Consider the following 14,202-nt stretch of genomic DNA (forward strand, 5'->3'; position numbering starts at 1 on the left):
TAGCCCAGGGTGGGAGCCTTAGTGCTCAATCACAGACCTGGGTTTGATTATGGTTTTGTTTGTTCGGAAGTTACTAGGAACAGTATTTTTTGTTGATTCAATGTGATGTGCATATGGATGTGCATATTTGGCTTTCTCCACCAAAAAATCTGGTTTGGTGTAGCCAGATCAGTTTGTAGCCCCACCTTTAGGTCTGAATTAATTCATGTATTGATTCAGCAGAATTTGTATGAGTATAGGGTTATGCCAAGCAATGGCTGAGGACCTGGCAACCCAAGGGCTGTCCTACTACTGGGCCACCCTATGCCCAGTACCCTTGAATTTGAGAGAGTAAGGCATTTGAGATTGGACAAGAAACATCTCTGAGGTTGACCTTAACTTGATGAATCCATAAGGACAAATAAATCATGAGTTGGTGGGTGGCCTGCCTTGAGTCTGCAGCCAGGCCATTTCATGGGTCATTCTCCAAATGCCTACCTGATGCCAGGCAGTGTTTGTTGTGGCTTAGCCCATGAGCCCTGCGAGCTACATCATCAAAATGTGTTATGTGTGTGTACACATTTGTGTATACGTGTGTGTGTGTGTTTGTGTGTGTGTGTGTTGCTCTTGCCTTTTCAGAGGGGGTACCAAGTGAGAATCCTGACTCTGTCTCTTATGTGTATGAGGATAACAATAGTATCTCTATGGCTGTACCTCAGTTTCTTCATCCATGAAATGGGGATAAAGGGAGTAACTACTTCATTGGGTTGTTATAAGGATTAAGCAAGTTAATACTGTAAAACACTCGACCTTATTTTGCACATAGTAGGTACTCAGTAAATACTCACTATATTATTACTACTACTACCCCTGCTACTAGTATTATCGCCTCAGAAGGTGTCTTAGGTTGGGTTCTTCTGAGGCAGACCCTGAGATGAGGACTCGTAGCTAAGCGATTTGTGAGTTTTCCAGGGAAACTGGAGAGGGACTAGGGGAAGCAAGATGGGAAAGGAAGGGTCTGATTTCAAGTGAAGTTGATAGCTCCAGCCTGGTTCTGTTGAAGGACTCCAGAGTATTAGTTATATCTCAGGGATGTCTCCATCCCAAGCAAGGGAGCTAAGACTTCACTCTCCTGCACTCCAGTCACTGCCTAAGGGCCACTTTGGGGGATATAACTTCCAAGTACTTCCAGATATGCAGGCAAAGCAGCTCCTATAGCCTGGGGGCAATTACCCAAGGAAGAATGAACAGAAGAGGAAGCCACAGAATGTGAGAGAGGTTGCCCAGGATGATAGAGAGCTCTGGGGGCATCACCAACAGTATCCCCCATAGAGAGCTCCTGAGAGAAATGAATGCGCAAAGCCCCTACCTGATGCCTGGCACTTGGTGGGTGCTTAGTGGTCATAGGCTTTCCTCCTCTAGCCACAGCCTGCTTCTGATCCACAGCCAGGGTCACTCTGGGATCTGGAAAGCCCAGCTAGGCACAAAGCCTTGTATATTTGCACAGGACAGTGCTATGGGTTGAGTGTGTCCCTCCAAGATTCATGTGTGGGAAACTTAATCCCTAATGCAGCAGTGCTGGGAGGCAGGGGCTAATGGGAGGTGCTTAAGTCATGAGGGCTCCACCTCATAAAAGGGTTAATGTTACTGTGGGAGTGCGTTCCTTATTGTGGGAGTGGGCTTATTATAAAAGCAAGTTTGGCTCCCTCTTGCCTTCTCTTGCTTTTGCCCTCTCTTGCCCTTCTTCCTTTTGCCATGGGATGATGCAGTAAGAAGGTCCTCACCAGATGCTAGTGCCATGCTCTTAGACTTCCCAGCCTCCAGAATCATGAATAATATATTATTATTCTTTATAAATTACCCAATCTCAGGAATCTTTTACAGCAGCACAGACTGACTAAGACAGACAGTGACTCCATCTATGATCTAAGGAACTAGTGAGAAGAGCCAGCTTTCTCAGACTGCCTGAAGCACAGGAAATATGTGGCAGCTCCAGCCAGCACAGACTTCCCTGTATCTGCCCAAGGATGCAAGCATCAGGAAAGAGAGAGAAGCTGTGACAATGTGATACCCACACACATCCCAGCCTACCCCTCCTAGATACCCTGCCTGCAGCTGCCATCTCTTCCCTGTCCCCATGAGTGGCTCTGCCATCTGCCCTGCTTTGCAGAGGAAGCACTGCTCTAGGTCAGCCCTGGGTCATCACAACTCAGTGTCAGCCTCTGACCAGGGCCATAAGTAGAGACCCATGGCCTGGCAGCAGCTGCCTGAGTCAGTAGCAAGCCCTAGTTATGGCCCTTTAGTGTTCCCCTTGGAGACTTCCTGCCTGGGCATAAGAGAAAATACTGGAGAAAATTGCAGGCCCCACACAACTGGCTTCTGCAAAAAGCCTGGACCTCCCTGAATAACTTCCCATAGCCCAAAAAATTAAAACAGGGGCAGAAAGGTCACTCATTGGAGGTGATTCTGGGAGGGACCCTATGCTAAGGATAACAGAAATAACACGTTATCCCCTACCGTGCATTGACTCATCACCACGTTCCAGGTGGATCCCTTAATAGGGACCATCTTATTGAAAGCTCTCAGCAAGTCTGTGAGGCTGCTGCTCAGGGGTCTTCTTTTCACGTGTGAGGACTCAAGCTCAGAGAGGCCAAGTTTCAGGCCCTAAGTCCCACAGTTCCCATCTGGTTTTCCTGCTCCATCTCTGCCTCCTCAGTGTACTCCTAACACAATACAGTGAGCCTGGTGGGACATGGTCTGCCCTCTTCCAGGCTCTACAGTGGCTTCTGCTCACTCTGGGTAAAAGCCCCAAAGGCTTCCCACAGGCGGCCCCCAAGCCTTTGCCCAGCCTGGTTCTCCATGCCCCAATCTTGTGTCTTGCCACCCTCCCTTCACTTAGCCCCACTCTGGCTCCGAGGCAGCCTCTCTGCTGTCTGTAAAACATCCTGCCTCCAGGCCCTTGTGTTGGCTGCTGTCTGCCTAGAAGGCTCTTCCCCAGATGCCTGTGTGGCTCTGGCCTTACTTGCTTCAGGTCTCTGGTCTGGTGTCACCTCCAGAGGCACCCAGCTGGTTCTTCACTCTCTGTTCTCTTCACTCTGTGTACTGTGTGTGTGTGTGCATGTGCGTGTGGTGTGTGTGTGTGCATATGTGTGTGTGTGTGTGTGTGTGTGCACATATTGCCTGTCTCCCTTCATTAAAACGTAAGCCCCAGAAGGGCAGCTACTTTGCCTCTTGTTCACTGCTAGATCAGGTCCTAGATCAGAATGTCAGGCCGCTCAATAAATACGTGCTGAATGATTGCGCAGTGCCAAGACTTGAGCCCCAAAGTGGTCATCAGCAGGCATCCTGAAGCCGGGGGAGGGTGACTGGCGAGGCCCTGCGGACCCTGGGATCTGCGGCTCTGTGCACACTTGCTTTTTCTCACAGCCTGAGGGAACTGAGAAGCACAGCCACCTTCAGGAGAGTCTGGCCCCAGGCACCTGCCTCCTGTGCCCCAGTTCAGCTCAGCCGGGCCATGAGAAGGCTGCCTCCGGCTTTCTGTGCAGCCTCTTTCTTTGGGCTGCTTCATCCTTGGCCGGCTCACTCTCACTTCCTTCCTCTTGACTTTGAAGCCTGGGGGAAGCAACGTCCTTTTTTTTCTTGGCCTGAGTTTCAAGTCCAGAGGAACTTGGCAGACCCTAGCCATTTCTCCAAACAGCCTCCTGGATCCTCTGAACATCATACTTATGCAGCACCTTCTATGTGTGCCAGGCACACGGAGAACAGGAAGAAGAATGGGATTTCCAGTTCTTTGTGTCACCACTAGTCCAACCTGGCCCGGGAGGCCATACAATGGACACCTAAAGCCAGAGGTGCTTGGAGCCCGAGGCAGGGCCCCTGCCTCCCTTCCCCTTGCTCACCCTCCTCCTGGGAATGTGTGAGTAGGAAAGGGAGAAATTGCCTCTCTCCCCTAAATTGCCTCTTGGGGAAGAGAGACAATTTCTGGGGCCAGTAGCGTGGAGAGCCAGCCTTGGGGTGGAGGGAGTATGAGTTGAGTGTTTGGTTTGAGGGATACCTGCCAGGCTGCATCTTCTTCCTCAAACCCAGTTCTGAGAAAGCCTCCCTCCCCTGCCTGCCCCAGCTGCTGACCTCCCTTCTTCCCTGCCATGCCTGGTGCCTGCCCAGGCCCCTCCTCTGGAAATGCCTGAGGGCTGTGGCAGGGGTCTGGTTCTCCCCATCCAACCCACGTCTCCCCAGGGCTGCGGTGGTCCACCTGTACTTGTGCTCTCAGAACCGCATGCTGTCACCTGCCCCCATCCCCTGTATATACAGGCTTCCTCGTTCCAAGAATTCAGAGGCATTAGACAGTTGTCCAGTTTTCTCCATGTCTTTCTTGGCCACTGTAACGCACCCTGGAAGGAGGAGAGAAATGAAGGCCTTTACCAGGCCAGCCAACCAGTGCTCACGAATGTCCTGAGGAAGGCTCTGAGGGAGGGGCAGCTGCCAGGAACAGGTGAACACACAGGGTTGCAGGTCTGGTGGGGGCTATATGGCAGGAGGCGGCATCCGAGCCTGGGCATATCTCAAAAAGCCATCAACAGTTGACCATGAACTTCCTCTCTGGCCCAAATCCTAGAAGGGCCCCTTTGTGGGTAGCAGCAGGTGGGAATCTTGGGACTCACCTCCCTCGGATTCTGTGCATACCCCTTGATGGTCCTGGGGACTCCTGCCCCATCCCTGCTCCCTTCACTCTTTATATTAGAACCAAGGGGGCCCAGAACAGAGGTCTCGTTTTGGAGGGCCTGAGCTGGCCATGCAGCAGGTGGGCCGTCAGGGGGACTCCTGGGCCCCCTTGCTCCTCTGGATTCTTTCCTGTAGGGGATAAAATCCAAGTTCCATGTGGCAGACTTGCCCAGGAACTTTAACAGCCTGGGCCCATCTGGCGGGCCTTCAGCATATGTGCTTCTAGCTGCTATTGTATTTTCCTTGGATGCTGGGGCTCCCTGTGCCTAGATGACCTCAAGGGTAGGACCTAGTGAGATGGACCTGTGTCCCCCAGGCCCAAGAGAGGGAGGCACACTGAGCAGCCAGGGGCTGAGTTCAAGTCCTACCTTTACCACTGTCTGTGTGACCTCGGTCATGTGACTTTTCCCCTCTGTGCCTCGATTTCCTTCTCTGTAAAATGGGCAGAATTATAGGCCTATTTCGTAGAACTCTGGTGAATTTAACTGGGGTGATTCACGTAAAGCACTTAGAACAGTGCCAGTCACCTAACAGGTGCTCAATAAATATCACCTATTATATTCCTGTCACTCTCCCAGCATTCCTTCCTGAGCTCTGAAGGATTTTGGGATTGGGGATTGGGACTGGGGCTTGGGGCCAGCTGGGCTTTCTCTCCAAGATGGCCTGGTCCTTTAGGAGACATGGGAGGAGAAGGGGGCCCTCGAGTTGCCTCCAGGGCCCTGGGGGTTGTGGCCAGTCTGGAAAGCCCCAACTCACCACACTGTTTGGATTGGGTTTCTATTCCCAACACCGGTGAGAGACCTGCTATTTATGGGCCCCCCATCCCACCCCCTGGGCGGCCAGACAGTGTGTGGGCTGGGGACCACATGGCTGGCAGCCCGCTGCCCCCACCCCACGCGGGTGCTGTGACCCGGGCACGTTTCACACGTTGGTTATCCCGTCCGTCGGCTCAGCAGTGGCTTTCCCAGCTCTTCCTGGTCACCCCAGGGAGGACCGGAGATGGGGGAAAGGAGGGGCCACCTACCTCTTCATCCTGCACTCTGGCTTCTCACTGAGTGTATTTGAGAAGAGTTGAGTTCCTGGGGGCAGCAGGGATGAGACACGCCACCCCTTTCCATTTTCACTCTTATGATGACACCTCTGTCATGTGGTGTCTAGTGTGGCTAAAACCCTGGAGCCAGACTGCCTGGGTTCGAGTCCCACTTCAGCTGCTCATTAGGTGTGACCTTGAGCAGGTACCCAAACCTCTTTGTGCCTCAGTTTCCTCAACTGTAAGACAGAGCTAGTACTAGTACCTGCCCCATACGGTCTTCATGAGGTTAAAAGAATAGATACAGGTGAGCACTTAGCACCGAGCTGAGCCATAGAAGACACACAGACTCCAAGGGGCATTCTTCTCCCTGCAGGCTCTGGTGCACAGTGGTGACCGTGGCATTCTTCACACTGTTCCTGTCCTCTGACCAGGCAGGACTGCTGTCCCCACTGTGCAGATGGAGAAGTTCAGCCCTAATGGGAGGAAGTGGCCTCTCTGAGGTTGCACAGCTGGGAATGGTAGAATCCAGGCCCTCTGATCATTAACTGCTTGACTCTCCTCCCTACCCACCTCACCAAATAGGTAAGGGACACCCCTGGCCATCCCAGTAATCGAGGTGAGGACTCTCACAGGTGTTTGCCCAGTAGGAGCCAGGCTGAGCCCAGACCCTGGCCTGCCCGCCCTCTGGCCAGCACTTCCAGTCAATCCATTTGGGACAGAGGCTATTTTTAGCATGTGGTGTTTGCCCAGTGGCAGGGGATATTTGTGAAGGGTAAGGCCGTTGGTGTCCCTTGGCTTCCAACTGGAAACTTCTCTCAGACATGCCACAGATTGGCTGACAGCATGAGGCTTTGGAGAGCCTTCCTTCTTCCTTACAAGATGTGGCCATTTCTCCTTCCCATCCGCCCTCTTGCCAAGCCCACAGCTTCTGTTCCTGGCTCCTCGCCACCAAGATGGTGACAGCCTTCCCAGGTCTGGTGGGATGAGCAAATTGAGCAAAGTGTGGTTTCCTGGCCCTGGTCCGGCATCTTCCCTCTGCTAATAAACCTGTGGCTAACCATCCGTGGCCTTGTGCTGCGTGGTTAGAGCACCATGCCAATGAGGCCAAGGTCAGGATCCGCCCCAGCTGGGCCCGCTTTACTCAGAGGTGTGCTCTGTCCCGTGGCCGCAGCCTGCAGCTGTGGCCTGTGCAGCCTGGGCTGGGGGTGGGGGGATGGTGGTCAGGCCTTGGGAAGGCTGTGAGCCTGTGGAGTGTGGACCCCCACCCCTGAGGGGTTCTCTCCCTGGTCCACCGGCCTGAGGCTGGGTCCTTTCTTACGTGAAGGCTGGCTTCCCCCGTCTGTAGGTGGGAAACTGCCAGGCAGGCAGGCACAGGGCCGCTCAGCCAGATTTCTAAACTGCCTGGAGAAGCCTCTGGAGGGGTAACAGAGTGTGACGGTGAAGGGGACAGACCATGGGGTTCAAACCTCTGACAGGAAACTTGGTACCACTGTAGTTTCAAAACCACTGTGTGCCTCAGCGTCCGTATCTCTACAATGGAGAAGATTCCAGGGCCCCTTGTGAAGCTGAAGTAGGCGAAGCCTGGGATCATGTGGAAGAGGAACGGCTAGACAGTGGTAAGTTCTTGTTATCATTGTAGCATCTCCAACTCCTGACCTCTGTTGATCGGCCCGCCTCCGTCTCCCAAAGTGCTGGGATTACAGGCATGAGCCACTGCGCCTGGCCCCACTGTGGTATCTCAATCCCAACACCAGTTGCATGGACCCCGTGTCCTTTGTATGGATTTCTGGCTCTACGTGGTCCCCTCCCACTGTCCCCACTCCTTATAGACACCATCCCTCACACCAAGCCAAACCTCCACTGGCCCTAAGGCTCTTGTACAGCTGAAGCCTGGGTCACATGGATGGTCCCCACCTTGCCTTACGGAGGCCAGGTGCTGGGGGTGGCCAGGCTGCAGGCAGGTCCTTGCCCTGACTCCTGGCAGAAAGAAGCCAAGTGTCCTTCATACAGGCGGGCACAGGGCAGGTGCCCTGCTCTGCTCCTGTGGCTCTTGCCCAGGAGGGTGCGGCTGCTGAGCTTAGGTCTAAAAATAAGGTATCTGGGAGGAGCAGCTTTAATTTGCACTTTACCTATTGATGTTTACTTTGCTATTTCCAATACGGTAATTTAATTCTGCAGGGTGCCTGGCTGGGGGCACCTGAGGCGTGCGGTTACCTGACCGCACCAGGAGTGACTCTGGTGCCCCTGTGCGGCTCTGACAGAGAAACCCCAGGGACAGCCATGGTCTTTGGAGTCCACAGGTGTGGGCAAGGCATATGGGGCAGGGATGGGCATCGAGACCCCACCATCCTCTCTTCTTCATTCAAACCCTCGTCCTGGAGGCAGAGCAAGGATCCCCCTCTGCTGCACATCTCCTCCTGCTGCTTGTCCCCACGTCTCTTCCTGTCCATGGCCAGGGGCTCTGTCTCTGCTGAGATGGCTCCCTCTCACCTCCAGCGATGAAGGAACTCTCTAGGTTTCTCTGTTGGCCATACGGCTTTTCACACCACAGCTGTGGATGTCTTCCCCCTCTCCACCACCAGTTGCTTGCTTTACCTTAGTTTTATATTTTGTCTTTTCTACTAGATGTGGGCTCACAGAAGCAAGGCTATGTCTTTCTTTCTCATTCTCTCTCTCTCTCTCTCTCTCTCCCTCTCTCAGACTGGGGTCCCTGAAAGCAGGGCTGTGTCTCCTCTCAGTCTGGGGCTCCTTCAGGACAGGCTCAGGACAGATTAGGGGCTCCCTGGAGGAGAGAATATTCTCTCTCACATGAGGGATCTCTAAAGTATGGCATTATGTGCCCTTTGGCCTCAGGCCTCCCCAAGGGCAGGGCCTCCAAAGCTCTTATTTTTTGTGTCTCTGCTGCCATCACCCCTGTCTCTCCTTCCTGCCACCCCCAGCCTCACATCCCAGGAGGGCTTTACACTCCTCTGATCGGGACTATGTCTATTAAAGCCACCAAGAGTGCATTTTGTCCTGCTCCTCCCTGGCCAGCAGAAGCGGCTGACAGGACCACATTATGATTTGGTAGGCCATAAGCATTTTTTGTTGTTGTGGACCCCTTTCTCCATTAAAAAAGTAAAAAATCACATTTTATAGTTGTGTTGGAATAAAGGTAAATATATTCACATTACACGTCAAAACATATCCTTTGACTTAGAAGATCATGTCTTCCTTCTGATTTAAAAATAATTCAGAGTATTTCGTGGGCTTCTAGGAGTATCCTGGGCTGAGGCTGAGCTGGCTGAGTCTGGTGGAGAAGCTGCCCTGAAGGCTGCAGCCCCGGCTGGGCCTGGCTGGAGGAGTCCGCAGTGAGCCTTAGCATTGCTGGAGAGGATGCCTTTCCCATCCTTTAGCTTTGTTTGTTTGTTTGTTTTTGAGAAGGAGTCTTGCTCTGTCGACTAAGTTGGAGGGCAATGGCATGATCTCGGGAGGCTCACTGCATCATCTGCCCTCTGGGTTCAAGCAATTCTACTGCCTTAGCATCCCGAGTAGCTGGGATTACAGGCGTGCACCACCATGCCCGGGTAATTTTTTGTATTTTTAGAAGAGATGGGGTTGTACCATGTTGGCCAGGCTAGTCTCAAACTGCTGACCTCAGGTGATCCACCTGCCTCGGGCTCCCAAAGTGCTGGGATTATCATCCGTTAGCTTTTATAAGCCTCATACTGTTCCCGTGAGTTGGGCAGGGCCAAAATTCTCATCCCACACCAGCCATCGGCACTACCACTGCTACGGCTATGGCCATGGCAGGGACGGGGGCTGCCTCAGTCGCTGTCTTGCCCATACCAGGCACTGTGTGAGGCACGTGGTCACCTTAATCTCATGGAACCCTCACATCAGCCTCGGGGGCAGGCACTGTGCTTTTTTTCCATTTCACAGATCAGAAAAACAAGCCTCAAAGGGAAGAAATAATGGGCTCAAGGTCACCTAGCCAGTCGGTGAGAGGGTGGAAACAGATGACACAGGAGCCCTGGCTTCAGGAAGTCGAGGTCTTTGTACCCTAGAGACAGTGAAGGGCCAGGCAAGAGGTAGGTGGGGGTTGGTGGAAGAAATTGGTTGTGGCGTCTCAGGACACAGTAGCAGGAAGGTGCCTTAGAGAACTTGCATACAAGGAATTGGCCTTCCTGCCCTGCCCCCAGCCTGCTACTTTCTAGCCCGGAGGGTTTACAGTGCTAAGGGAGGGGAAGGGCACATACTTCACTCCTCGGAGGAGAGGGACACAGGGATTCCTGACCGAGCTGCCACAGATCCTTCCCTCCTCCAGGTCTGCTAACTCCAGGCCCTCCCTCTCCAGCCACCTTGTCCGGAGGCTGCCTGGGAGTCTCATCTGGGTTGGGAGGCGTGGGGCCTCAGAGGTGATGGGGGGCTAGCAGTGAGGGAGTGGACTAAGAGGAACCTGGGTCCCACTCCCAGAACTCTGTCAGTGACAGGGTAGGGGTACCCAGAGCCATGACAGGAGCTGCCCCTGCCTGCCCCCGACAAGGGCCCAGTTTCCCTGTGGGCACCCAGCTCAGGAAGCCTCCCTCTCTAGTGTCTACAGCGGTTCCCCTTTTTCCATTTCATTCTTCCCTCTTCATTTCTGGCCTGTCTTTTAAGGACTCCATCCCTTTGATGCCTCATCCGTCTCCTCTTCACCGTCTTGTATTTGCCCGGTCCCTTCTCTGCTTCTCTCTGCTCCTCTCACGGCTGGGTTTTTCTCCTGCGTCTCCTCTGTGCGCCCGTGAGGGTCCCTGTCTGTTCCTCCCCTCTTCCGCCGTCCACCTGTTCCTCTTTCTCCGAGCGTTTCTCCATCTCACGCGCTGTCTCTGTCATTTTCTGTCTTTCTTCGTCTTTCTCCCTCTCTCATTATTCTGAGACATAGCAGTGACCGACCCAGCAGGGACAACATGTTTCACAGACAAATTGCCCAACAAAAGCGAGGAGGAACATGCTTCAGGTGAGCATGTGCGCGGGTCCCGCTGTGTGCTGTGTGCACGAGGTGGGGGAAGTGTGGGGAGGACGGGCGGCCGGTCAGGTGCGGCAGGAGGGGCTCACGGCAAAGGGCTTTTGTGCAGACCAGGCTCTGGGTGGCTTTCAGGCAGCACAGCTTTCTTCCAAAGCCAAACGTTTGATCCCCAGAGACATCAAAAGAGCCATCTGCATTTGTGTTTCCTCCAGGTAGAGGAGCAGGGGAGGGGTGAGGAGAGAAAGGGGGAGGGCAGCAGGCATGACGGAGGGGTGCTGAGAGGGACCACGCTTGGCCTCTTGAGCCTGCCTTTCAGGGAAAAACCCAGGTCTGGAACCCATCTCTGTGCTGTCTTGGCTGGGGGCCTCCTCTGCTGACAGCCATGTACTCTAACTTACTGGGCTATCTTCAATGTCAAATGAGAGGATGTGTCCTAACAAAAAAGCCCTATAAAGGGACTTGGGGGGTTTGGTGTGGGTCAGGAGCAGCTCATGCCCTCTCTAAGTGACTCCGTGGGGCTTACTTTAAAAAGCCTTTATTTCCTCGTGGTGGTTCAGCCCTCCAGGAAGCCTCCTAGAGTAGCCAGGTCACCAGGGTTCCCTCCCACCACTGAATCTTTACAGCTTCTATGGGTGCAGCTCTCCCGCCTTGTTGGAATGGGTGATGGTCATTTCCATGGCCCCAGTAGACCTGAAGGTGGCTAAAGGAAGGGCTACAGCTTTGTATTCTCTTCTGGCCCCAGGGCCTGGCCCAAGTGGGGTGAACCGGATGTCCTTGATCGTAATAATACTCTTCTGTAGTCGTGAGGAGCTTCTGATTTCAAACCAGTTCAGCAGACACCATAGCATTCGCCCCTCACCTTGCCTGTTGAGGAAGGCAAAACATAGAGGCACATCTCCATTTTAGAGTCAAAGAAACCTGAGTTTCAAAGAGGTCAAATAACTTGCCCAGGGTTGGTTAGCAAGTGAGACTGGTGAGAAGCCCAGGAGTCTGTCTGTCATTTTCATTTTACAGATGGGGAAATCGAGGCAGAGTGGAATGGAAACAGAGGCTATTAGAGACAAGGTCCAGATTAAAACCTAAGGTTCCAGACTCTTTCTTTCAAACCATAGTGACTGAACTACCCTCCCAACCTCCACATGGCAGACACCTGTCTGGGGTACAGCTGACTCTTAAAGAAGGTTCAGAGGTCCCAGGGCTATGCTGGGATGGGCATGGGGGCTTCCAGTCAATTTGCTGGGTTAGAGCTTATGCTACAGGAATTCCAGCTGTACCCTCATGGCCCTGCCAGGGGACAGGACATTAGTCCTGCTCGCAGGTGACATGAGGCAGAGAGAAGGGCCGGATGAGAACACTGCTATCTATTTCTCTCCCTGCTTTTCATACCAGGCTGAGTGCATGGCTCTGCTTTTGGCTTCCAAGAATGGGGAGCAACAAAAGGCAAGGACAGCAGGTTGGTCCTGTGAGAGCTCCCCATAGGCCACATCTGTTCAGGCACTTCAGCTTCCAAGACTCTGAGTTCTGAGTCAGAATCTTCTGGAGTCCTTGGTCTGGGGCTCCCACCTCACTCAGCTCCAGGACTTCCAGGATTACTGTCCCTGCCTGAGTTCTGTGTTTTGTCTACGTTTATTAAGCACTGATCTAGTTCCCCATTTTATAGAGGAGGGATGACTCCTCCTGAGATGATCAGTGTTTCCAGCGTTACTGCACTGAGAAAATGCCAGCTAAGGGCAGAGGTTTGACATTTGAGTTACAGGATGTGACTAAACGAGGGAACAGATAGGATTTCCAGGTAAATGTTTGAAATAAGGGAAAGAGCTCTGAGGCTGTCCTTACTATTATCACAGACCTCCGAGGGTTCGGGCCCCCACATGGAGGACACAGAGGAGCCATGGGACTCTTCTGTGGCACACATGGGCTCCAGACACACACACTCACATACGTGTCCCAGAAGAACCAGAATGCTGGGCCCAGGGGAAGTGTCTTGTTTGCCAATCTGGTTGCCTAGGCTCAGCTTCTCTCTCAGTTCCAGGAATTGTGATTTCTCACTCGAGGTTAACTTTTTGCCCTCCTGTATGGGTTGTGAGCTGGGGAGGAGGCAGGGGCTTCCAACTGAGTCAGGAGATGAGACCTGTGAACTGAAATCACTGGTCCAAGGCCATACATGACATACATACATGCTATGGGCAGGTGTATACGCTATGTCCAGGAGCGGAACAGAATTGGGCCACAGGGAAGGCACATAAAATTGTCTCTGGTGCAGTGGGCATATTCAGGCTCTTTCTTGTCAGGATATCTCTTTTTGCTCTGTAGGAGTGGCAGGGAGCCCCAGGCTTCTCGCAGGCAGTGGGCTTCCAGTCTCATGTATTTTGCTTTAAACTACACTTATAGGATTTATTTTTGTCAGCAGAGTCACCTCCCTAATTAGATTTGGCTTCAGCTAGTGTGAAAATTAGTGTGCATGCTTTAAGGTTGTACCCCAACAGATAGAGGGGGCTCAAATATATGCCTGGAGCTGGGGGAAGCTTGCCTGAGAGGCGGTGTCAGCTACAGATAATCCTTGAGATGGGCCCTCCACTTGGGTAGCAGAATTCACAGCTTCTGTCAGGTTCCCGGGAGGATGGTGGGACTGATATGGTAAAGATGAGAAAATCTGGCAAGTCTGGTCGACAGCCTGGGATGGAGGATATAGCACTGGAGCTGGTCTTCTCCAGCTCCTTCATTTTACAGACGTAGAGATTGCAGTTCAGCGTGGAAAATGACGCAGCTGACAAATGATAGAGCCAAGAGTTGAATGCACATCTCTGGTCTAGTGCTCCCCACTCTGCCTCCTACTGATGTCCTGCGGCTACTGCTTGGATCATCTTCCCTACTGTGAGTGAGAGGAAGGAGAGGGGTCAGGTCAGGGGAAAGTGGGGCTGGGAGGAGGGGTGTGGGTGAGGAGGAGCCTACTTTGATCACCTACTTCCTGATGTATTTCTTCTGCCAGAGTCTCAGTTTAGTTATCCATAAAATGGAACGCTTGACCGCCCATGAGCTCCAAAGCTCCAAGATGTACCAGACCAGAAGATTCCTCGCTGGCCACTTGGAGATGGGATAGAGCCAGAGTCAAATAGCAGAAAGCTGTGGCTCCAAGACCAGGAGGCGCCTGGATCCAGGGGGCGGGGGCAGAAGGCAGCAGAGTTAGTGCAGTGCCCTCCACCCCAGCTATTTTTACCCAAGAACACTGGACTGCAAGAGGTCTGGCTAAAAATACCAGCAGCCCAAGCCTGAGCATCCTCTCCCCAGAGAGGCTGAGTAGGGGATGGCAAGGAGGGGGGTGTGGGGACGGGGAGTCTGAAGAGCATTTATCCTTCTCCTTTCTGGGACTGGGATCCCTGGGAAGGGGATCCCCTTCCTCTAGAGAGCCTGGTAGGGAAGACAGCCTACAAAAAACTTTGTGTTATTCATTTTCAGCAATCCCAGCCAGTCCCTCCCTGAC

The 14,202-nt window shown here is 53.0% G+C and overlaps 1 long non-coding RNA gene across 1 annotated transcript; it reads left to right on the forward strand.

Annotated features, from left to right (window-relative positions):
* The first annotated feature begins 9,501 nt into the window (after positions 1-9,501).
* On the forward strand, positions 9,502-13,987 carry LOC141584294 (uncharacterized). Its single transcript, XR_012517263.1, has 3 exons — positions 9,502-10,712; positions 13,452-13,595; positions 13,711-13,987. It is a non-coding gene; the product is annotated as an uncharacterized LOC141584294 (long non-coding RNA).
* The last annotated feature ends 215 nt before the right edge of the window (positions 13,988-14,202 follow it).

Source organism: Saimiri boliviensis, chromosome 4, assembly GCF_048565385.1.
Source record: "Saimiri boliviensis isolate mSaiBol1 chromosome 4, mSaiBol1.pri, whole genome shotgun sequence".
Taxonomy (NCBI): domain Eukaryota; kingdom Metazoa; phylum Chordata; class Mammalia; order Primates; family Cebidae; genus Saimiri; species Saimiri boliviensis.